This window comes from Ictidomys tridecemlineatus, unplaced genomic scaffold (genome assembly GCF_052094955.1).
Source record: "Ictidomys tridecemlineatus isolate mIctTri1 unplaced genomic scaffold, mIctTri1.hap1 Scaffold_186, whole genome shotgun sequence".
In the NCBI taxonomy this organism is placed as follows: Eukaryota; Metazoa; Chordata; class Mammalia; order Rodentia; family Sciuridae; genus Ictidomys; species Ictidomys tridecemlineatus.
In genome coordinates, this window is record NW_027521603.1 from 11,508 (window position 1) to 35,122 (window position 23,615).

At 37.4% G+C, this 23,615-nt stretch overlaps 1 pseudogene; it reads left to right on the forward strand.

The window, feature by feature from the left end:
- Positions 1-557: 557 nt before the first annotated feature.
- LOC144372898 (transport and Golgi organization protein 1 homolog) overlaps positions 558-23,615 on the forward strand; it is a 62,391-nt pseudogene continuing 39,333 nt past the window's right edge.

A 23,615-nucleotide genomic window follows, 5' to 3' on the forward strand; every position in this document is an offset into this window, starting at 1 on the left:
TAGGAACAGTCCAAACCAAAGTACCAATAGAGTTCTATCAAGAAACCCTGGTGCAAAGAAGTAATCTACCAAGGAAAACACAGTTGCAGTTAAGTAAGAGAACAGAGCAGGTGCCGGGTGCAGTGCTGCATGCCTGTAATCCCAGTGGCTCTGGAGGCTGAGGCAGGAGGATCATGAGTTCAAAGCCAGCTTCAGCAAAAGTAAGGCCCTAAACAATTCAGTGAGACCTTATCTCTAAATAAAATACAAAAATAGGGCTGGAGATGTGACTCAGTGGTCTAGAGCCCTTGAGTTCAATCCCTGTTACCAAAGAAAAATAGACCACCCAGGTGACTTGTTTGTACCAGTAGGTCTACCTAAAACGAAAAGGGATTTTATGCAGTCAAATTTTTTTTATTATCCATTTAAATATAATTCTTTATTTCTTTATGTTTGTCAAGAAGTAAATATATTTAAGATAACAATGAAAAATAATAAAAGAATGACAAATGTAGGAACCTAATGATTACTTACACTTTTTGATTATAAACTTGAGATTCATCTAAAATGACAATGTAATCCCTAGCTATTGCAACAGAAATCTTAACCTCTGAGTGAAAAAAAAGGAGGGATGTTGAGATACCTTCAATCATCTTTTCTCACTTCTGCGTAAGTACCAAGAGAGGTTGGCCAAAAATATTTTAAAACCTAAAACATACTATTAAACTTGGCTTTTCTTTAAAATAAGTGCAAGTATATGATATGGCCTAGTGTTAATTTACAATTTCTACTTTCTTATGCTGCGACTGTCTTTAAATGTGCCCAGTTTGAACTGAGATGTACCATAAGTCAGATATCAAAGACTTATTATGAAGAATGTAAAATAACAGTTATATTTTTATTTTGATTACAAGTTAAAAGGATGACATTTTGAATATATTGAATTATGTAAAATGTGTTATTAAATGAAGCTCATCTGTCTTATTTTTTAAAATATGACTTCTAGAAAATTTAATTTACATGTAGAGTTAATATTATATTTCTATTGGTGGTTCTAAGGGATCAGTGAGAAATAAGAGAAAGATCATGTTCAGATTCTCTATTTCATCATTTGGGTTTGATGTCATTCACTGATCTTCTTATGTATTCCAAACCATTTCAAATTTCATGTGGATTTGGGTAAGACTGAGCTTTCATACTAATCACAGAGAACTTACTTTCCCATATATGTTTGTTCAGTGTCCCCCACTGAGTATAGTCTTCATAATAGTGTTTATGGTCCTGTTCAGTTAAAATGCTGAAGATTCAGGGGGGTTTGCTTTGCTTCAGTGTATGCTCTGGTAGACTATATGTTATCCCGAAGAACATATTTTCTCCTCCATTCTCTCTGTCTCCTCCCAGAGGTGCTTGTGATCTTCCAAGCACACTTTGGGAGGATGTTATCAGCCTTACTTTGTTTCAGTGAGAAGAGAACAGTTTCCATAGTAGGAACTATCTAAAAATGTCTCCTTAGTAATGAAAGCATTTATTGCCAAGACTTTTGTTGCTTTGTCAATTGTCTATATTGGCTGTAACCGCCAGGATTTTGCTGTTTAATTATTTAAACCACATAAATGGGCAATCTTTCATATATTATCTCTATTTCTTCTTTAAAAATGAATTATAAAATTTTAACTTTGACCCATATTTGTATAGATGAAATATCTGAGACTCAGAAAAGTTAATGATTTGCCTATAGTCACACAATTAGACTTCTGACTACAATCCTTTTGGCTGTATTCCTTACTTCTGCTGTTGTTCTGGTAAGGAAGTAATTTATATTTCTGAAAACTAAATGGATAAAGCCCAACAGTGCACTGTGGAAATTGAGATGTGCAGGCCACAAGTCCCCAATGTCTGTTCTGCATTTATTTCAACACACCAAATATTTGACCTCCGTGAAAAGAATGCCAAGGTAAATTAGGCAGAACCAGAAACAGGAACTCATATACATGCCATATATTAGTGGCAATTTCAGATGTTTGAGTTTCTTTCTTTGTACAGTTGAAAGTGGAATAATATTTGTCAGGGCTAGACAAACAGTAGGTGCTGGCAGAAGACCTTGCCTTGTATATGACTCACTTCCATTAGTACAGTACACTTCGACATGACTTTTTAATTGTGGGGAGTGCCTCAGCCCTACTCATCATGCCCAGCCTAAACCTCCATCTTCCCTGGATTTAAGGACAAGATACTTGTTTAAATTCCACTTAAGTTATATGATCCCTTTACTTAAAGTCTAATATTTTATGCATTTTTATTCTATTAAGTCTAAATCCTTATGCTTGATTTTCAAGGAATTTCATAATCTGACCTAAGCACACAAATATATCATCCTTTATAGAATCCTTTCCTCTTAGCAAAATGAGGTGTCCTTACCGTCCTTTAAACATACTTCTTTCTGCTGAGTCTTTTATGCCGTTCAATTCACTTGCCTTTTATTCTCTTTTTAGAATCTGAATCCTATTTACTTATCCAGGTCTAGCTCAAATCCCAAGACTCATCTCTTACTTTTAACTCTTTAGTGTTTACAATTTGTACCAAAATACATTTTAGCATTTATTTTGTGGCAGGGTAGGGCCCTTGCCACCCTCCCACTACACTAACTTTTACCAAGGAGGAAACTGGTGTTACCAAGAAAGACCTGTTTATAATTTAGGAGTTCCCATTCTCGAGATTATAATGAGGATCTAGAGTCACCTCCACCCTTGGAGATAGATCCAAGATTGGGGTCCTTTGGCACAGGTGTAAAGGTTGATCCATTGCCTAAATCTCTTACATTGGCACAGAAGATGATACACACACACACACACATACACACACATGCCAAAACTCAGGAAGGAAGGAAGGGAGGGAGGGAGGGAGGGAGGGAGGGGGGGAGGGAAGGAAGGAGGGAAGGAAAGGTGAGCGGGCGGGGGGGGGGGGAAGAAAGAAGGAGACCCTTTGAAATCCATTGAGAAATGATACTGTTCTGGTCAACCTCACAGAAAATGGATATTTCTTGTCATTTTCTGACTTACCATATTGTGACCAAGCATAGTGCTATTATTTTATTTTTTTTTTTTTACTAAGACCTTTACTAGGATTCACCTGGTTTATAACTTTCTACCTTTAAATATAACTGAATCTGCTGGAAGGTGGTGGCAGAGTCTGTAATCCCAGATATTCAGGAGGCTGAGGCTGGAGGATCGCAAGTTTGAGGTAAACTTGGGGAACTGAGCCAGACTTTGTTTCAAAATAAAAACTGAACTGGGCATGGTGCCACACATCTGTAATCCCAGTGGCTCAGAATGGTGAAACAGGAGAATTGGGATTTCAAAGCCAACCTTAGCAACTTAACGAGGCCCTGAGTAACTCTAAATAAAATACAAAAGAGGGCTGGGGATGTGGCTCAGTGGTTTAGTTCCCAAGAGTTTCATCTCTGATAGCAAAAAAAAAAAAAAATTAATAATAAATGAATAAATAAAATAAAAAGGACTGGGGATGTAGCTCAGCAGTAGAGCACCCCTGGATATTTGTACTAGGGAGTACAAAAAAAAAGAATTTTCAATACATATTACTTTTTGTCTAGTTTATTTCATTCAGAATCTCCCTGTTTTTGCTATTATCAATAGTTCTTTATTCTTGCTAAGTATGTTTCCAAAATTTGTTATCTATTTTCCTATTGATATACATTGGGGATTTTTTTTTAAGTAAACCAGGTTATATTTATACAGTGGAAAATTATTAAGCAATGAAAATAAGAAGTACATTCACATTCAACAACTTGGATAAATCTTATAAAAATACATATGGAGCTAAAAAAGCCACATACCAAAGAACACATGTGTATGATTACACTGTATAAAGTAACAAAACAGGCAAAACTAATCCTTGTTATTAGAAGTTAAAATAGTGCCTAACTCTGGGGGAGCGGAGGGAATAATTAGGGGAGCAATGAGAAAGGGCTCATGAAAGTGCATTTGATGTCCAATTTCTTGACCTGGGTTAGGGTTCAGTAGATATGTTACTTTGTGTTAATTCATTGTGCTATACGTGATTTTCTTTTGTCTGTTATATTTAATAAAAGAGAAGCTCTATTAACAGTAAAAAAATCAATCTCTACATTCATGTAATAGTAATCAAATGTCTACTATATGGTTAATATGAGTATAAGGGTTCTGAGGCATGTAAGACAGACATGTTCCCACAGTCCAACATTGGGGATTTTTTGACTATTACAAATAAAACCACCATGAATAGTTGTGCACAAGTCTCAGTGTGGATATATGCTTTTATTTCTCTGGAGTAAATATCTCGACAGATTTGATTTAATTTGTAAAGCAACTGCCAAACAGTTTTCTAACAGTTTGTGCCATTGTTTATACTACATGTTATAGTCTGCAGTTCTAAGAGAGATACCATAGTCTTCATCTTTGTCAACATTTGTTATGATGAGTCTTAAATTTTGTCCATCCTACTGTATGTGTAATAACATTGCAGTTTTGATTTACATTTCAACTTATGTTGGATATCCTTTCATGTGCACATTCACCATATTTGTGTCTACTTTGGTGAAGAAAAAAAGTCTTCTGCCCATCTTTTCAAATTGGGTGATTTTTCTTATTAATAAGTTGTAAGAATCATTTGTATATCCTAGATATCATTCTCTTGAGAGAGATATGTTTTGCCAGTACTTTTTCCTAGTCTGTCAGCTTACCTTCCATTTCCATAACAATGAATATACAATAGACAAAGTTTGTTGTTGTTGTTGTTTTTGGTACTGGGGATTGAACTCAGGGTCATACCACCACTGAGCCACATCCCCAGTCCTATTTAGTATTTTATTTAGAGACAGGGTCTCACTGAGTTGCTTAGTGCCTCACTTTTGCTGAGGCTGGCTTTGAATTTACAATCCCTCTGCCTCACCCTTTTGAGCCACTGGTATTACAGGTATGCACCACCATGCCCAGCATGAGACAACGTTTTTGAGGAGAGGAAAAAAGAGAGCATGAGGCAGAGAGAGCTAGTTAGTTTTAAAAGCCTCTGCCAAGCAGCTTTTTATATTTTCTTCCAGAAGTTGTATAGGTTTAGCTGCTACATTTAGGTCTGTAGTCTGTTCCTACCAGTAGTGTGTGAGGGCTCCCATTGATCCACATCCTTGCCAACTTATTATTATCTTTTTGATTATAACCATCTTGATAGATGTGAAGTAGTATCTCACTGAGGTTGTACATTTCCCCAATGGTGCTGGGTATCCTTTCATTTGCTTATTTGCTTTTGCATATTTTCTTTGGAGAAATGTCTATTCTAATTTCTTGCCATTTGTCTTTTCATATTGAACAATAAGAATTGCTTGTATATTCTAGGTAGTTATATATATTCTAACTACATGAATTGTAAATGTTTTCTTCTATGATTGTATTTTCACTTTCTTCGATGGTAGCCTTTAAAAGTTTTAAATTTGATGAAGTACATTACTTTATTATTTTTTCTTTTGGTGCTTGGGCCTTTGGTGTCTTAAATACAAAGTCATTGTCTATCCCAAAATTTACCTATGCTTTCTTACATTTAGTTTTGGTTCTTACATATATATGTGTTGTCCATTTTGAATTCTTACATTTATGTCTGTGGTCCATTTTGAGGTAATTTTTATGTGGGGTAGGGCTTAACTTAATTCTTTTGCATTAAAGACTATATAATTTTGAAATAATATTTTCATTTGGAATGCAATTCTAGGATATCAGTTTTTTTTCTTTCAGAACTTGAAAATGTTGATGTACTGTTTTCTGGTTTGCATGGTTCTTGAATGAATTTTGACATTTTACTTTCACTCCTTTGTACATAATGGTATCTGTTTTCTGTAGATGCTTTTCAATTTTTTTCTTAGCACTGGTTTTAAGCATTTAGTGTAAATTTGTGTCATCTTTATCATTTTTCTTATTCATTGAGCTTTTTGAATCTGAGTGTTCATCAGATATAGAACATTTTTATTTATTATTTCTTCAAATGTGTTTTTCCCACCTCTTTTAGGAACTACCATAACATATATATTGGACTGGTTGAAGCTGTGCATACTGATGCTTTGTTCAGTTCAGTCTCTTTCTCCGTGTTTGATTTTGGAGTCTTTATCACTGCATATTCAGTTTGCTGATATTGACTTCTTCAATGTTGAATCTGCTGTTAATCTCATTCAGTGTAATTTTCACCTTAGCCATTGTTTTATCTGATTTTATCTAATTTTATCTGTTTTATCTAATTCAGAAATTTTTATATCTTCTTTTTCTCCTTTACATGCTTATGCTTTTCCATAGCATCTTGAACATATGGTATACAACTGTATTAATGTCCTTGTATAATAACTCTATCACAGTGTAATTAATGATCATTTTTATTAATTTTCTTTTCAACATGGGTTATATTTTCTTTGCTCTTTGCATGCCTCATACATTTTTATTGGATTCCAAAAATTGTGAATTTACCTTGTTCAGTACTGGATATTTTGTATTCTTTTAAATATTCTTGAGCTGTGTACAGCTTTTTGCTGAACTATCTTGGAAACATTTTGTATTTTTTTAAATATTCTTGAGCTGTGTACAGCTTTTTGCTGAACTATCTTGGAAACATTTTGTATTCTTTTAAATATTCTTGAGCTGTGTACAGCTTTTTTCTGAACTATCTTGGAAACATTTTTATCTTTTTAAGATTCTTCTAGACAGGAGTTACCTTCAATCTTGGGCTATTTTGTCCCTTTTACTGACTATGTTACTTGATGCCCTTTTATTATAGATTTTCCATTCTAGCTGGTGATTACAAAAATTGATCTGCATGCCAACAATCACCACCACCTTCCATTCTGTTCCTTTCTGAAGGTTCTTTCTCTGGCCTTACATGTGAGCCCATTGTTACATAGCCGCAGACTTCAGGGGAACCCTCCATAGATGTCTAGAGAGCTAGTGCATGTACACACTCTCCCTCCCTCTGCAGTTCTCTACTGTCTCTTTTATTCTGCTCTGGGACTTCTAGCTGTGTCGGTCTCTTCAGACTTTAAAATCCATCTCTTCAACTCAGGAGATTTTCTATTTGAGTTTTCCTTCTCTGGATGTGGCCTGAAAAATTCTTTCCAGGGAGTAAATTGGGATAATCCTAGCACTCATCTCTCATGCCTAACTTTATCTTAGAGGTCACTCTTATGCTGCTTATTATCTAATATCTGAGAACTGTTGTTTGTATTTTGTCCACTTTTTTTCCAATGTTTCATATGCGAGGGTAAATCTGTTGCCCCTCTTGGAGAGATTTAGTTTTCCATAAATGTTTAACACTATTCTCTGGCACATCATTTACAATAGATGAGGTTCTTCCTGGTAACAGCAGCGGTAGGCCTACTGAATGCTCCTAGGCAAGTGCCTTCACAAATTTCCAATGGTATATGTTATTATGCTGCCAATTATTTGTTTCAGATATGTTTTTGTCTCATTTAGATTGTACTCTGACATTAGGAACCCTTCATATCTTAGAATTTTATGTCCCCTCCACCCAAACTGGTCACATTTACCTTTAACAATTACTCAACCCTTACCCCGTAAGAATTCCCTTTGAGGTATTAAAGAATAATTCACTTGAGATTATTTATCTCCATGCCAACAATCACCACCGCATTCTATCCTGTACCTTTTCTGAAGGTTTTTAATATAACCTTATATTAAACATGTTAAACATCAATGCCACATATTTAAATGCTATGAGTAAAAGTGAATGCTGATTCATCCACTAATTGTATGTATCCTGGTAGAAAGAACCACCACTACTTTATTGTGGCCAGTTGAGAAATTTTCTTCTCATTATTTACCAGACTAGTTAATATGTCTTTAAGGCAATAAGTTTAAAAAATAATACTGATAAATCAAAATATTGAAAACTCTACAAACTAAGCAGCTAGTTCTTCAGTAACTGGAAGCACTGACTATGCATATAAAAGTATATCTGATTATGAGTCAAAGTAAATATCAAGAAGGTAATATGCAATTAGATCATTTTGGTCTTCTGATTTTTCCACCAATGAATTATCATTAATTTCTATTCTACAATAAGAAAAAATCTACAACATACCATATTCTATAATAAGAAAAATAAGAAAAAATTAAAACTAGTTTTAAAAGATCTACTTAAATATTCCAGTATCATGTAACCAAACAACTACTCTCCACACAAGTATGTTTTTATTCAACAAACACATTCAGGGGTACATTCCTGGAGTTGAGGATGCATGCTGCTGAGAGGTGGACCTTAAATGCCTTGTTCTCATAGCTTATTTCCTCTCAGTACTATTTATATATGGGGGCTTAATAGTTAATATATGTGTTTAGGTTAATAGTGTAGTATATTTATAATATTATTGGAACCATGAGTTTATCCAACAAATCATTTGTTAACTCTCTCATACATTCTAGGCATTTCCCTAGTCACTGATGTAACAGTAGTGAACAAAACAACTAATTTCCTGCTCCTGTTGGAAATTGTGTTTGAGGTTGGGTCAGAGAATTCAAGTAGATAAACAAATGTAAGGCAAGTGGTAAGAGAAGTCTAAAGTGGTAAGGCAAGTCTGAAGAGAAAGAAAGGCAGGGTAATGGGCTTGATAGTCATGACAAGAGGCTCTATTTTGTGTAGGATGGCCAGGAAAAGTCTTTATCACATGAAATGCCACTGTTACAGAGACATGATAAAGTGATAACTAGTTAGCTAGTTAGATGATTTGGGCAGTTAAGGTTGAGGCAAAGTTGCAAGTATAAATGCTCTGAAGCAGGGGTGGGATTGGTGTATTTAAATGGAACTAACAGACTAGAGAAGAATGTTAGGAAATGGGGAGAAAAGGATGAGGGGAGTCACATTGAATAAGAACAGTCCATAATAAGGCAGGGCAATCCATAATAAAGTCATGGCTTTTTTTTTCCTGATACCAGAGATTGAACCCCCAGGGGCACTTAAACACTGAGCCACACCCACAGTCCTTTTTAAAATATTTTATTTAGAGATAGGGTCTCACTGAGTTTCTTAGGGACTCACTACATTTCTGAGGCTGGCTTTGAACTCAGGATCCTCCTGACAGCCTCCTGAGCTGCTGGGATTACAGATGAGTACGACCAGGCCTGGCTAAAGTCATTGCCTTTTATTTGGAAATGGGAAGCTATAGGAAGATTTTGAGCAGAGAGACACAATCAAATTTATATTTAAGAATATCACTCTAGTTGCCATCAGGACAATAGATATTGGGGAAAATGAGGGCAGAAGCAAGGACAGAAGAAAGCTATGGGAATCATTCAGGTGACTTATGATGTGGGTTTGGCCTGTATATTGGCTTAGCAGATGCAGAGGAGTGGTCAGATTCTGGGCATGTTTCAAATGCATATTTGGAAAGAAGGAAGTCAGAAAAATAAATAAATAAAATGCTTTATAATTTATATCAAATTCTAGAAAATGCAAAACAATCTATGATGACAGGAGATGTTTGGAGACAGCCCAGAAAAGGAGAGGGGAGGGATTACAAAGAAGGATGAAATACTTTTTTGATTTTGGTGATAGTCTCATGGGTATATTCATGTCAAAACTTATCAAATCGTACACCTTAAATGTGCAATTTATTGTAGGTCAACTATATCTCAATAAAATTATAAAAATAAAGACATAATATTGTCTAATGGACTGGAGTTGGAATGTGAGAGAAAAGAGATCAAAGGTGGTTTGTAAGTTTTGGGCTTTGAGCACCTGGATAATGGGAATTAAATTGTCATTCTTATTTCTGAGATAAGGAAGACTGAAAGCAGATTTTGAGAGAAAAATGAGTTCAGTTTTCAACATGTTGTTAGAGATGCCTACTAGATACATTTTATAACATATAATAAATACATGGTAGAAAAGAAATGAAGAATGACTCAGACAGTTTCTCTGTATGATCCACTGGTTCTCCAGAAAGCACAGAAGTACACTGGACCAACGGGGACCTCTCATGGCCCTGTAGACAAATGTTTGTGCACACCTTTTTTTCCCATCGTTTTCTTTATTTAACATTATGAACATGGTGGACTACATTCTTTTCTCTAAGTTTTAAAGATTCAGTTAATTTGGAGAAACAACTGATGGGTTCATTGTTGGAGGTTGATGAATAACTTTAGCAGAGACTATAGTAACAAGCCCTTGGTCACAGACAAACGAGAATGGCTCCACCCAGGATGGGGGCATTGCAGACACTCTTCCTTGGGCTGGCTAGCTTGTGCCTTTCCCCCCTTAACTGTACATATCAGCAATTCAGCTATATTATGATTTAAATCAGATTTTGCTCCTCTTGTCAGAAAGTACAATTGCTTGTTAGTTGATAGGTTGTGATGAAAAGGAGTCTACTCCTTGGGCTTGATACTTAGCTCCATTGCTCACTGGATGTGTGACTGCCTCAATTTACTCTAAAATAAGGATTGGAATAGGACCTACTACTACTGTAAGGTACTATTGTTATGAAGATTAAATGAATTGATATATATAAAACCTTCAGAATAACAACTGGACATAAAGAAAGCATTCAAGAAATGTTAGCTACTAGCTTTCTTCTCTGACAATCGGTTTTGTCAGTTGGTTCCCACTAAGTTGTGGACTTTTTTGGACCAGGATCAGATATCTTGTCTTTTGATTTTCATCCATTCCCACACCATGCTAGGGCTTTGTCCAGCGTCTGGCATGAATGGTAGCACAAAATGAGAGTTAAAAATATGCTTTTGAATTAAATAATTTCTTCCCTTACGGATAAAGATAAGAATCTCAAGATCTTAGCCTGAAGACTAATGTCCATCTCTCTGCCCCCACCTGTCCCCGCCTTAAAAAAAAGCAGGCCACTGTCTCCAGTTTACACCCTCACTCACAGTTCCATTCACCTTCCCCTTTCCTAATCAGAGGGATCTTGGGGTGGGGCTTCAAGGAACCTCTAGGATTTTGAAGGGGAGGGAGCCTGGAACCATAGACTAGCTGTGACAAGTCAGGGGTGGGATTTGGTAGTTCAAAAAAGGAGGTACCAGACCAGGAATGGGGGATGGGAGTGATGGTGGAGTGGGCTAGTTCAGGATGAACCAGAAATGAGACGTTGAGGAAAGCCAGAAAGTACCAGTTGGCGGGGGGGGGGGGGGGGATGGGTGGGTGATGACTAGAATCATATGGAGGGTCGCTTGTGAGGGCACAGAAGCAAAGGCAGGTGATTGGACGAGAAGGAGAGTCCTAGTTGCCAAGGCAGCGACTAGAGGAGAAGGTCTTCAGTCGAGGAGAAGGTCTGGACTAGAGAAGGATGGAGCTCCAGCTCCGTGCGTTCTCCAGTAGAGTCTGTGGACCGACCCCCAGATATCCCTGCTGAAGTGTCACCCGGGAAAGGCTTAAGCCTTCCCTGGTGCCACCCCTCTGCGTTTGGCTACTCACACGCCCCCTGAGCCCCATCTTCACAGACGCCCGCCGCAGCCTACTCCACCAGCTCACCCAGGTGACCACAACATGGCTGTGGCGCAGGTGCTGGTCTTCTGGCTGTTCATGGTGCTCTTCTGGCTGTTCGTGCTGCGGCCGAACTGGCGAGTGCCAGGCCAACCGGACCCGAACACCGGCCAGCGCTGGTCGAAACACAAACTCTGTGCAGACAACAAATGCAGCAGTGAGTGCGCAGGCGGGCGGGCAGCCCAGGGTCTCCACTGTGGCTCTTTGGGGCCGCATGGGGCTCCGATCTCCCGGTCCCCAGCCCCGAGGGCTGGGTGAGGGGGTTGCAGGATGACGGGTGGGGAGGAGGAGTGACAGAGCCTCGGGACCCTGCGTGTGTCCCCTCTGGCTCTGCTGGCGCCCCAGCCAGCCCACTCGGGTTGTGGGGGGCTTCGACTCCCACTTGTTGCCAGCGTTTTATTTTTCTCTACTGACTGAGGCGGGGGTTGGGAAACACGATTCCCCAGGGACAGCTCTCAGTTTATTCCCTTCCAGGATTCGCCTAGGATCTCAGTGGGTGATGGGGTTGTGCCCACGCTGTAGCAGAGCGCTTTTCTGCCCCCTCTACAGGGACCTGGGCCGGTGCAGTATCAGGGCAGATGCTCTCCAGGGCTCGGTGGCCCTAATTCCCGCGGCAGGTTGATGGTGGGGCTCCTTGGGAAAGGCTCACTGGCCCCTTCGTCCTTTTGCATCGTTAAAAGGCTGGTTTTGCCTTTTAACAGGGACTAGAGTTTAGGCTTGGGAAGAGCACCGAGTCCAGGCACGCAATGTGTTCCGAGGTCTCGGGCCCGACTCTGCTTCAATCCTGTCATTTCTGTGCATAGAAGCCTCCCTTCATATTTGAGGTAGGGTAGCAGGTGGGCCAATAATATTTTGCTTTTGAAAGAGGCCAAGGATCTGCACCAGCCACCTGGGAACTGCAGCCTCTTCTGTGCGCAGGAAGCGGACAGAATTCCTGGATTGGAGGTGGGCAGTGGGGAGGATGTAGCCGTTCAGATTCAGATGAAGAGGTTTGTTGCAATAACAATAATAAATACTCGAAGATTTTTATAAGCCAATTCAGTTTTAGACTCAGTCACTAGTGTTGTCAGAACCTCTTTCCTCTATATATTTACTGGCCCAGAATACTTCTTATGGACTCCCTCTTGGTTTCTAGTAACCTTGCAACTTGATGACCGTGTTGTCCATAAATTGTAAGCAGTACATATTTTAAAATATTCATGCTAAAAAGGCCAAGAAGTTTACCATTGAGCTCTTTATGTCTAAATTGGTGTTACCAAAACCAAATTTTGTAATTTGAATTGTTTGTTCCACTCCAATAAAGAAAAAAGATGTCTCCAATATATGTTAAGAAGTTCCTAGAGGTAACCCTAAGGCTGGAATAAATAAACACTCAGAGAAGCAAAGCAGCTGCCATGATATTTTCTTTCATTTTTGCTATTCTTTGCTATTGAGCGCTATCCTACGTGGGATACCTGGACAATCTCATCACTGATGCTTCGTCAGTACTAAGACATGGTGTTGGTTAGGTTCAGTGGGGTAACATAACTTGAGAAATGGCCTGTGTCCAAACAGATGTGACCAAAAACAACAGGTGGGTCTGTGTTGCGTTGTAGGAAGTAGTGAGGTGTGTATGTAAGGTGTCCTTGTGTGCCTTCCAAATAAGTGCTCCAAAAAAAAAAAAGAACTAAATAGGTGCTCCATAGTATGCATTATGTTGTCACCTAATATATTACTGATTTATAAATCCTCTATGACCTAAGGGGGAACAAGAGAAACATTGCCATTTCCACTTGTGATGAGAATTCCCCACCTTTAAGTGTCTCTCACCTTCAACTTGGCCTCTTAATTACATATGAATTAGGATGCTGACAGTTCTGAAAATAGTCCTATTTTAGCTTCAAAAAAACAAGTTACCCTCTCCAAATCTGTGTTTGTTCCTCAGACATATATTTTTATAAAACAAACATTCTCGTGTATTTTACTGCTAATTGGCTTTTAGAAAAAGTGTTATTTCCATTTCTTTGTGCTTTTTACATACATCTATTGTCCATTTCATCTTAAATCAGAAACTGTCTATTTGGTCAACCAAAAGAAAAATGTTGCTTCTACCAGTTTCTAGATCAATTGTGATCCTAGTCCTGCATTTTAAGCATGAAGGTATTGCCTGACCTTTTCTCGTGGTTAAACTTGTTCCTTGTCAGATAGGATACCCACTTTTGATTTTGTTTATTAAAAAAAAATACGAATGAGGATGTTTTGAAACAATCTTAATGTTGGATATAGTCAACAATATTTGCTCAGAGAAAATATATTTCCTGGTTATTTACCCAGATCCTAAACCCAGAGACAGCAACTCTGCTGCAAATGAAATTGACAGTGTTTACAGCTGCATGGTAGCACTTGCAGCCACTTAAAGGTAATGTCTTTTAGCAGTTAGTTCAAGTTAATTAACCCCTTGGGGGTTCCTGGATATTCTAACCTCTTCCCTATTACCTCTGCATGAAGCCATACTTAAGCCTGTCCATGTCTACACTTGGATTTACATATTTGCAAAATGAAGCTTTCTATGATTTTGAAACAGAAAAAAATTGAGGAGGCCTGCAAGAACCAAGAGTTTCACTGAAACCAGCTATGGTTGGTGGTAGCCACTTTGCTTTTTATTTCTCAGCACAGAGAAAAATAGAGAAGCTTCCTTTTCCCTCGTCTAATTGCAGGGAATATTGTATTTTATAGCAATAAAATCTCTAAGGATTTTAGATACTTTGAGCAGGTGAATTAAAAGTGATTCCAGAGAGTACTGGAAAAACTTGATTTTTGTTCATAGTGGGATTCATATTTCCTAATGAGTCAATATGGACTGTGAAAAATCAAATCCTAATGTTTGTTTTTTTCTTTTTTCAATGTTTATATACAGTGTTAATGTATCGAGGTGAAGCTGTTGAAGATTTCACAGGACCAGATTGTCGTTTTGTAAATTTTAAAAAAGGTGACCCTGTATTTGTCTACTATAAACTTGCAGAGGTATCACCAGAACTTTGGGCCGGAAGTGTAAGTAAAAGTTTGACAGGTGTTATATTCTTACTTTTGATGGGTAGCAGTGTAGATTTAAATGACTGATTTCTTGGGGTCTTTGTAGAGTTAACCTGACCTCTTTGCCAGGCCCTGTGCTCCTAACACACCTTAGGCCTGGCACAGCATAGAAAGTCAGGAGACTTTCTGAAACAGAACTGAACTGGTTGTGGTTGCTACCCCTCACATCAAGTTCCAGAAGGCTCTACACATCATAAAGGTCGTCATGGTGAAAACCTGACAATTCTTAGCTTTGCTGTTTCAAAAGGGAAGGATTCATGGACATTAGAGTTAATCCTGTAAATTAAGTCTGAGATAGTAACTCAGGCATGCATATTTAAAGTTGATTTTTTGTGTATTTTACCTAATCAATTGTGCTGTTTTTACTCTAAAAAAGCAGAATATTATGTCCATTGTGTGCTTTTTTTCCCCCCTTTTTTTCTTTTTTGCAACTTCTGGGTCATCCATTTCCTGCTTTTCCTATATTCTATGCCTGAAGGTTCCCCCAGGGGTTCTACTTCCAGCCAGTTGTATGGATCTTCTGATGAAAGACATGACATTGTTTATATCATGCTTTGATATTTTAAATGGGGAGATTCACTAGGAGTGTCCTCCTAGTGGCTTATGATTATTGTCCTTTTCATTTAAAAAAATGTGATATGTGGATTGTTTACGTAAAATAGTAGCAAGGGTCTTTGATGACTGTAGGAATGTTCCAGTTTAGAGACATTCCGGGTTGCATCCTTGAAAGTTCTCACCCTAAATAAAACACCACACAGCAGAAAATAAGACAGAAAATAAGAGTAATCCCTATGGAAAACTAGTTTCATTTTGTTGCCATTTCTGACTCTTAGGGAATGATCTTGAAACATGGTGCCTCTGGGTACAAACTTTATATTTAGACAGAGTCCCAGTTGCAGTACTCCATATAAAGAACCATCTATTGTTTCTTTCAAGTATACCAAATAGGATTGGTAACCTTTAAACTTGGAACTGTTTTTCCATGTACCTAAGTGGCATTTTTCATGTAGTAGTCGTCTTTCTTTCCTTCTTTGAGCTTTTGGATAAATGGGCTTGATTTGCATTTTCTCCTCTCACATTGTAGCCTGTTAAATCTGTTCATCCCTAGGACTCTTGCCATTCTGGGTGGCAGCACTCATCCTGTCTTCCTGAGGAGCCCTGCTTTCAGCACCTGACCAGAAAGGATCTTTGCCGACTGATGAGTGTTTGGGTGGCACCTTGTTTGCATTGCTCCTCTGGCATTCATTTGTCTTCTTTGCCTTCAGTCAGGTTGTGTTTTATCTTAGCTCCCTATAAAATGAAAAACTCAGTTAGGAAAGGACCACTGTCTAATCCATCTTCCTTTTGAATATTTCCTTTCAGGGCAGTGGCACTTAAGTACATTTGTTCTGATAGTAGCTTATGCAGAATTTGTTCTCTTGTGGCAGTTCTTGGCTCCCCACCCACAAATCAAATCAACAGCACCTTGGCAGGGATGATGTATGGAAGCAAAATTAGATATAAAAATTATTTCCAGTCATGAGCCTCCATGATTCTGCATCATTTTTTTCATATCACAAGAAATGGGATACCACCCAGTGTGTAATTATGGAGCTTTATATAATCTATGGTCTCATTTGACACAGATTAAGAAGAGATAAATGTGTTCCCTTTCTCCGTACATCTCTGGTTTCTTTCCCTTTTCCAAATTTAACCTTAATAGAATTTTCATCAGAAGGGAAAAGTGTATTTCCCCTCAGACTCGCCTCTCATGTCATAAGTGTTATACTTAAGAAATTAAAAACTCTTTAGTTTTCAAAATGATTCTCCTTTTGAGTTTTCAGTTTTCATTCTGCAATGTTGTTGGTTTTCTAGAGTCTCAGACTTTATCTGCAGTGATGAAACTTTTAATTGCTCCGTCTTATCTAATCTTTTTTTTTTTTTTTTAAAGAGAGAGTGAGAGGAGAGAGGAGAAAGAGTGAGAGAATTTCCAACATTTATTTTTTAGTTCTCGGCGGACACAACATCTTTGTTGGTATGTGGTGCTGAGGATCGAACCCGGGCCGCACACATGCCAGGCGAGCGCGCTACCACTTGAGCCACATCCCCATCCCTTATCTAATCTTCATGGCAGTATTCTACCACTAATACTGGCTCTCAGATGGTTTCTAGATATAACAAGAACATTCATGAATGGGGATATTTTAGAGGTAGTGATAAGATGCCTTTTTTAATTTTCTTTTTTGGGCATTTGATTTGCCTATCAGTTTCCTTTAATTATTGGCAAGAATCTTCTGTTGCTTTTAGTCAGTAGTTAGAAATAGGAGTGTCTTCCTCAAGGGAACTTTATATACCTTTTGTATATTTTATGTAACTTCATATAATTTAACTGTTGCTGCTGAAAATAAATGGGGTTCTTTTCTGCAGAGGATTTATTTTGGGTGAAACTGAAGCTTGATATGTGGTTTCATATGCATTATATTGTAATATTATTTTCTCCCCTGCTGAGGGCCATTGTCAAGTAGGAATGAAGCTTCAAAATTTCCTTGCCAGCGTACCCCATGTTAAATGGATTTCACTGTTGACATTGCATGTAAGGTGACCTTGCTCAAGGACCAAGGCAGATCCGGGTTTAGAGCTGATCAGGTTTGAGGAAGTATCCCACTCCTTAGGGTGTTCCTGGTTTAAGACAAAAGGAGTTTTAGGGAAGTTGGAGGTTGAAGATTATTGCTGCTGGGAGTAGGGTGTGCCTGCAGCCTGAGTTCCCGCTGAGTTCTCCTGGAGAAAAAGTTTTTAGGAGGTGAATTGTTAGGGAGATTGGATTGCCCCCGAACCTGTGTGGTGTGGAGGTGGTGTGATTCGGGAATAAAGAATAGCTGTTTGAATCTACAAGGCTGTGAGTGCCTCCTGATTCTGTGCCCAGCCAAGACTGCAGCATTAATTTTCTCCCCCCTTCTGATTAATTAAACAACAAGCAATGTGGCTAAAGGACTGTGCCTGGTAGGTTGTCCAATTCAACATATGGTTCTTACCCGTCATGGGAGAACTGACCTTTAGACGTCAGTTTCCTGTCTTGGGTTGAATCCACTGCAACCAGATCAACCCTTCACTGACTACCGGTCCAGCATTCAGCCATGCTTGTGGATAGGCCTAAGCACCAGTGTGGGTGGGTGAGGTTCTTGTCTCACCTCTGTTGGCCCCCAAATTTAACCTTGGTGCCAGTGGGGGGGTGAGGTTCTTGCCTCACCTCTGTTGGCCCCCAAATTTTAGACCATCACTAGTAGAAGGGAGGAGGATACAGAAATGCCACGACACAAAGCCAATTGACGGCTCCTTTGGAAAAATTGTGTCACTGGTGACACCATCAGCAAAGATGCCAGCATTACCACAATTAACATGGGGTGCGCTGGCAAGGAAATTGCATCACTAGTGACACCATCAGCAAGTATATGCCAGCAGTACCACAATTCGCTGCACCAGACGATAGTTCACAATGCATGCAACTCATATATAGTCCAAGCAAGTTCTGCAAGCAGTTCAAATCGGAGGAGTCTATCAATATGTTCATTTCCTCCCAAAGTAAATCAAGTCCTTGATTGAGCATTACTTGTTGAGTTATATTCATTGATGCATCAGTTTATACAGTTTACTGTGATAGCTATCATAGAAGCTGTAGTTTGGTTTTCTTAGTCTTCACTGGCACTGGGATGGAGATGGGAATTCTGGCAATGATGTTAAAGAGACATTATCCTGAACAGAATTATTAAATATAATGAAAAGGAAAAGTGAAAGTAAACAAACAGATCTGTTAATCACCTTTAAAAACAATAGTAAGCAAACAGATCTGTTAACCACCTTTGAAAACAATCATTAACAGCTGTTTACCTAATTTAGATTAAACCACTTAAATCACGTGAATAAAAAAAAAGAAAATTCGGATCCATTTTTTCATGAGCGCTCCTCATATAAAAATATGGACATACACACATACTGACATGCAACACAAAACAGTGCACTCATAACATACAACACATAAGACAATAATAACAGCCTTGTAGCTTTACCTAGATAAAATCTCCATTGCAATGTTTAAAAACTCCACAGTCAAAAAATAAAACACAGTCAAAAAACAAAGCTGATCAGAAAAACATTAACCTAGGTTTGTATGAGCTCAAGAAATAAAATAGAACTTTATGATGTGGGAAAAATGCAATAATAAAATAGATATTGAAAAAAGGCACCGTGGTTAATCACTGTCCCAGATGTAAGAATAGCCAAGCTGGAGCTCTGGATATCAGCTGTTATGGATTTGAGTCAAATTATCTTCTTTTTGGTCTGTAGAAATTGTTTTAGTTAGTGTCTCTGGAATCTAAATCGGCTGCTGTTCTCCCTGTGGAAACACAAAAACAGAACCCCGACTCCAGACAAACACTGGGTCAGGAGCTTTCCAATGTCCTGTTAGAATATCTTTCCAAAGTACCTTAGGCTTATGTACATTTTTTGGATACATATGTCTTTCCGCAGCATTAAGTCCTGATGAATCCAAATTTAAAAAGTTTAGAGTAAAAAAAAGGGTTATTTTAAGTTTATCTTTGGGGGATATATACCCCTTTAAGATCCTTTTAAATTTAAGTCTTTCAAAAGCATTTTGCCTTAGTTTTTAGAATTACTTTAGTCCTTTTAATTTTTAGATGTGGTTTGAAACCATAGTTGTCTTAGCCCTTTGTATTTTCTATCTGAAATACCTTTACTTGACATTTTTAAGCATTTTCCATCTTATTTCTATCTTCTAGTTTTCTTCTAAGGTTTTTATATTTACCCTTAGTTGCTTTCTTCTCTCCTAGTTTTCTTTCATTTCCTATTTTGTGGGTATAAAATTCTTGTCTTTCTACATCTTTTTATCTTCCTATATCTTTATCTTTATACATCTTCTCTCATTTTTTTTACCTTTTTGTACTTCTGTTTTTGAAGTTTTCCACTTCAAATTTTTAATCTTCTTTATCTAAATCTTTTATCTTATTATCTTCCCATTTTCATGGGTTATATTTTTTTCCTCCATCGTGAAGGCATCTTAACCACCTTCAATTTAACCTTTTAAAGCTTTTTGCAATGTACTTAGACATTTTACAACTTTTTACTTTACCAAACAAAGATTATCTCATCTCCCTCTTTTTAGTTTAATAAGTACATTTTAATAGTTTGATGAGTAAAGCAATCTTCCTTCAATTTAACCATTTAAAGCATTTCATTTATCATCTATACTGTACTATTAAATGTACTTTTTCACCACCTACAGCTTCACTCTTTTAAACGAGGCTTAGATTTTGTTTAAATCACTTAATATTAGTTTACATGGCTGCCCTTCAACCAAAGGCTCTTTTTTACTCCATTAAGAAGCTTTGTCTCAATCTGCCATGTACAAATACCTTTTTTTTCTTTCTACCTTTCTCAAGCTTTTAAATTAAATCTAGTTTCCTCAAAATCTTTTTAAATGGCATTTTACAAATTTTCACTTTACCACACAGAGGTTATCTCAACTAGAAACATTTCTTTTTCCTTTAACCTTTTATATTAAAATATATTTCCACATCTTGAATCTTTTTATACCTCTTTTTTAACCATTAACCCTTTTTATAAATTCACATTCTAAAACAACCCTTATAAAATTACTCCACTTTAATAAGATGAAATACTTTCATGTTTTTTAAGGTACTGTTATACTGTAATTGAAACCCAGCTGAAACTTCTTATACTCTCTATATATAAATTACACATGATAGAATCTTAACACTTAGTAACCTTGTTTCAGCAAAGACACAGACCAAAGCAATATTAAACATTTTTCCATTTGCCAATTTATGAAAACACACATAATGTTTAAATATATTACCTTATGGAACTTAATAAGTAAAGAGTACTTGATTTCATATTTAGTGGTTGATATTTTAACATTTTAGCTTTGTAAATGAATCAGCTGTCTGTAAAAACCAAGACAAGTATAGTGAACAGAACTAGTCATCTCTTTCTTGTTGAAGAAAAATCCTTGTACAGGATACCATCATGGTCCCATTGATATACTTAATAACTCATCTTTATAAAGCCATGGGCTACATTTTTGTATTGTATCAACATATGCCATAGTTTTTCTTGGTCTTACTGGGGTACCTCCTTCCTCTAACAATTTTTCTTCCTCGAAGGTTAACAACTTCAAACCTTGAGTCAACCATTTTCCTTAGTTTGCCTGAGAAAGTTCTAGGAACAGGCCACTTGAAATGAAAACAAAATAAATCAAAACAAGAACACATTGTTTTTTGAAATGGTCACCCATTTTTTTGCTCTCTTTCAGGAGCGAGCAAATTCACTTACCCCCAAGCTTCAGACATCCCACGTACGGGCCACCATAATGCCGCAGTCTTGGCTGGGCACAGAATCAGAAGGCACTCACAGCCTTGTAGATTCAAACAGCTATTCTTTATTCCCGACTCACACCGCCTCCACACAGGTTCGGGGGCAATCCAATCTCCCGAACAATTCACCTCCTAAAAACTTTTTCTCCAGGAGAACTCAGCGGGAACTCAGGCTGCAGGCACGCCCTACTCCCAGCAGCAATAATCTTCAACCTCCAACTTCCCTAAAACTCCTTTTGTCTTAAACCGGGAACACCCTAAGGAGTGGGATACTTCCTCAAACCTGATCAGCTCTAAACCCAGATCTGCCTTGGTCCTTGAGCAAGGTCACCTTACATGCAATGTCAACAGCGAAATCCATTTAACATGGGGTACGCTGGCAAGGAAATTTTGAAGCTTCATTCCTACTTGACAATGGCCCTCAGCACTCCCCAAGTGCTTGTAAAAGTAGATTTGGACAAAGCTAGGAAAGCATATACTATCAATACATCTGCTATAGTGGTAATACATTTTAGAGATTTTTGTATTGTTTTTACTTATTAATTTTTATGACTATTGTGTATTGGTTAAGAAAGACATAAATATTGGTTTATGAGCAATGCTACAAAATGTACAGGTAAATTCTTGCTAGAGGTTATTTGGAATTGCATTTATAACCAGCTTTGATTTACATAGTTTTAACCATATAGTATCCAATAATCTTCTATGCAGATCTTTTATTTACTTCAGAAGTCTTAACTTTATATGCTCTGTGTTGAGAATTAAGCTAAATGTAAAAAAGAAAACTTCAGTGGTTGGAAATGTTGCTTTAATAGTTCTGTACTTAATTTTTATTTGGAATAATAATCTCAGTGTAATTGTTATAGCAACTTTCTTTCTTGGTTATACCATATACCTATCTATTATGTCTATATTTCCTGCCACTTCTGAGAAATCTCTTATTTATATTCCTTGTACAGAATTTATTTGATATTTGTCTCTTTTGCACTATAGGTTGGCAGTATGTTTGGATACTTTCCAAAAGATTTCATCAAGGTAGTTCGTGAACATACTAAAGAAGAGCTACAAATTCCAACAGATGTAAGTTATGGATTTCTTTTTTGTTCTCAATTGTAAACTGGCTTATAAATCCATCAGTTATATTCAGTTAACTGCTTCTGAATGTTTTATAATGTGTTTGGGGGGCAATCTAACATTTGTGTGTCAGATTTTCATTTGAAATCAGACTACCTGTAAAAAAAAAAAGTTTGAAAGGCATTCAAGGGTGATTATATTATAATCTGAGAGTTGTCTAATATATTGAAACAGATATTCTAAGAGGCAAATAATTTCATTTTACAGGCAAAACTCATTGGATAGTTATTAGACATTTTAAGTATATTTAGGTTAAATTAATAAACTCTAACTTTTATACTAGGCTAGAAATATGTACTTACAAAGGTTTCTTATTCTTAGTCATATACGGGATCATAGACATGTTATAGATTTGGAAAAGGGGACCTGAGCGTTTCAGGTGATGTTCAGTCTCAGATCTTTTAAGGCCCCAACTGCTTCCTTTATACAACATTCCTGTATGGTGCTCTGACTTAAATTGATTTTGTGACTGAAAGTATTTCGTGTTCTAGAATTCTCACTTCAGCTGATTATTTTCTAGAGTTTTAAATTGTATAGTAATTGATGCCCACCAACACTGAAACATCTTTGGGCAGCTCTTTGTAGTGGCTGTAGAATATGCAAACTGCTAGGCTAGGACAGTTCTTAGATTAGATGGACTGAATGGATAAAGTCATCCTGTTTGTTGTTGCTGTTCCTAAAATTTCTTTATAATCTCAGGGGCCATAAAATCACTTCTGTTGCTTGTTGGACTTCATTGTTGGTAAAGAGAGTTCTTGGCATTTAAGCTGTGACAGCAGTTCACTGATTACAGAGAACTCATTTGTTTTGAACTCTGCCTTCTCATTGTATTTCCCATTACATGCATCCCTCATGGCTTAGAAATGCATGTGATGAGGAGAGGAAATCACTCATCCCTACTACATTGAACTGCCTCCCCCACCCCCGGAACCCCCGCAGAATATTATGAAGATTTAATTAGGAATGGAATTTTTTTAAAAACATGTCCATTCATACTATGGCTCCTTTTATATCAATTTGCTTACTAGTAGCAAGAAGGAAGATTAGATAATATACACATAATCCTGAGAGAGATCTTAGTGACTGTGAAACCGTGATGAAGATAAAGGTGTATACCTTGTTGAATCTTGTTTTCAGTTTGTTCTTGTGGTAATAATAATGTGAGGAGCCTCCTTAATATCATTCTTTATTCCATCCAATGTACTTGTATCTCAGTAAGATACTTTAAAACTGATTCATTTTTCTCAATGCTGCAGGATCTTCCAGCTTCTCCTGAGCAAATGATTAAGAGTTAAATTTCTGAAACATAGGTGTAGATATTAAGAGCTGGAGGATCCTATAAGTGATACCTTGCCTTTCCCTACTTATGTTCAGAGCAAATTGAGAGAGACCCAAGAGTCAGGCAGTTGGAGACCAAATTGTCACCATTTTTACTCATTATGCTTTTTAAAGAATATGACCCATGTTAAAAAAAGAAAGAAAGAAAGAATAGACTTTCTAACACTG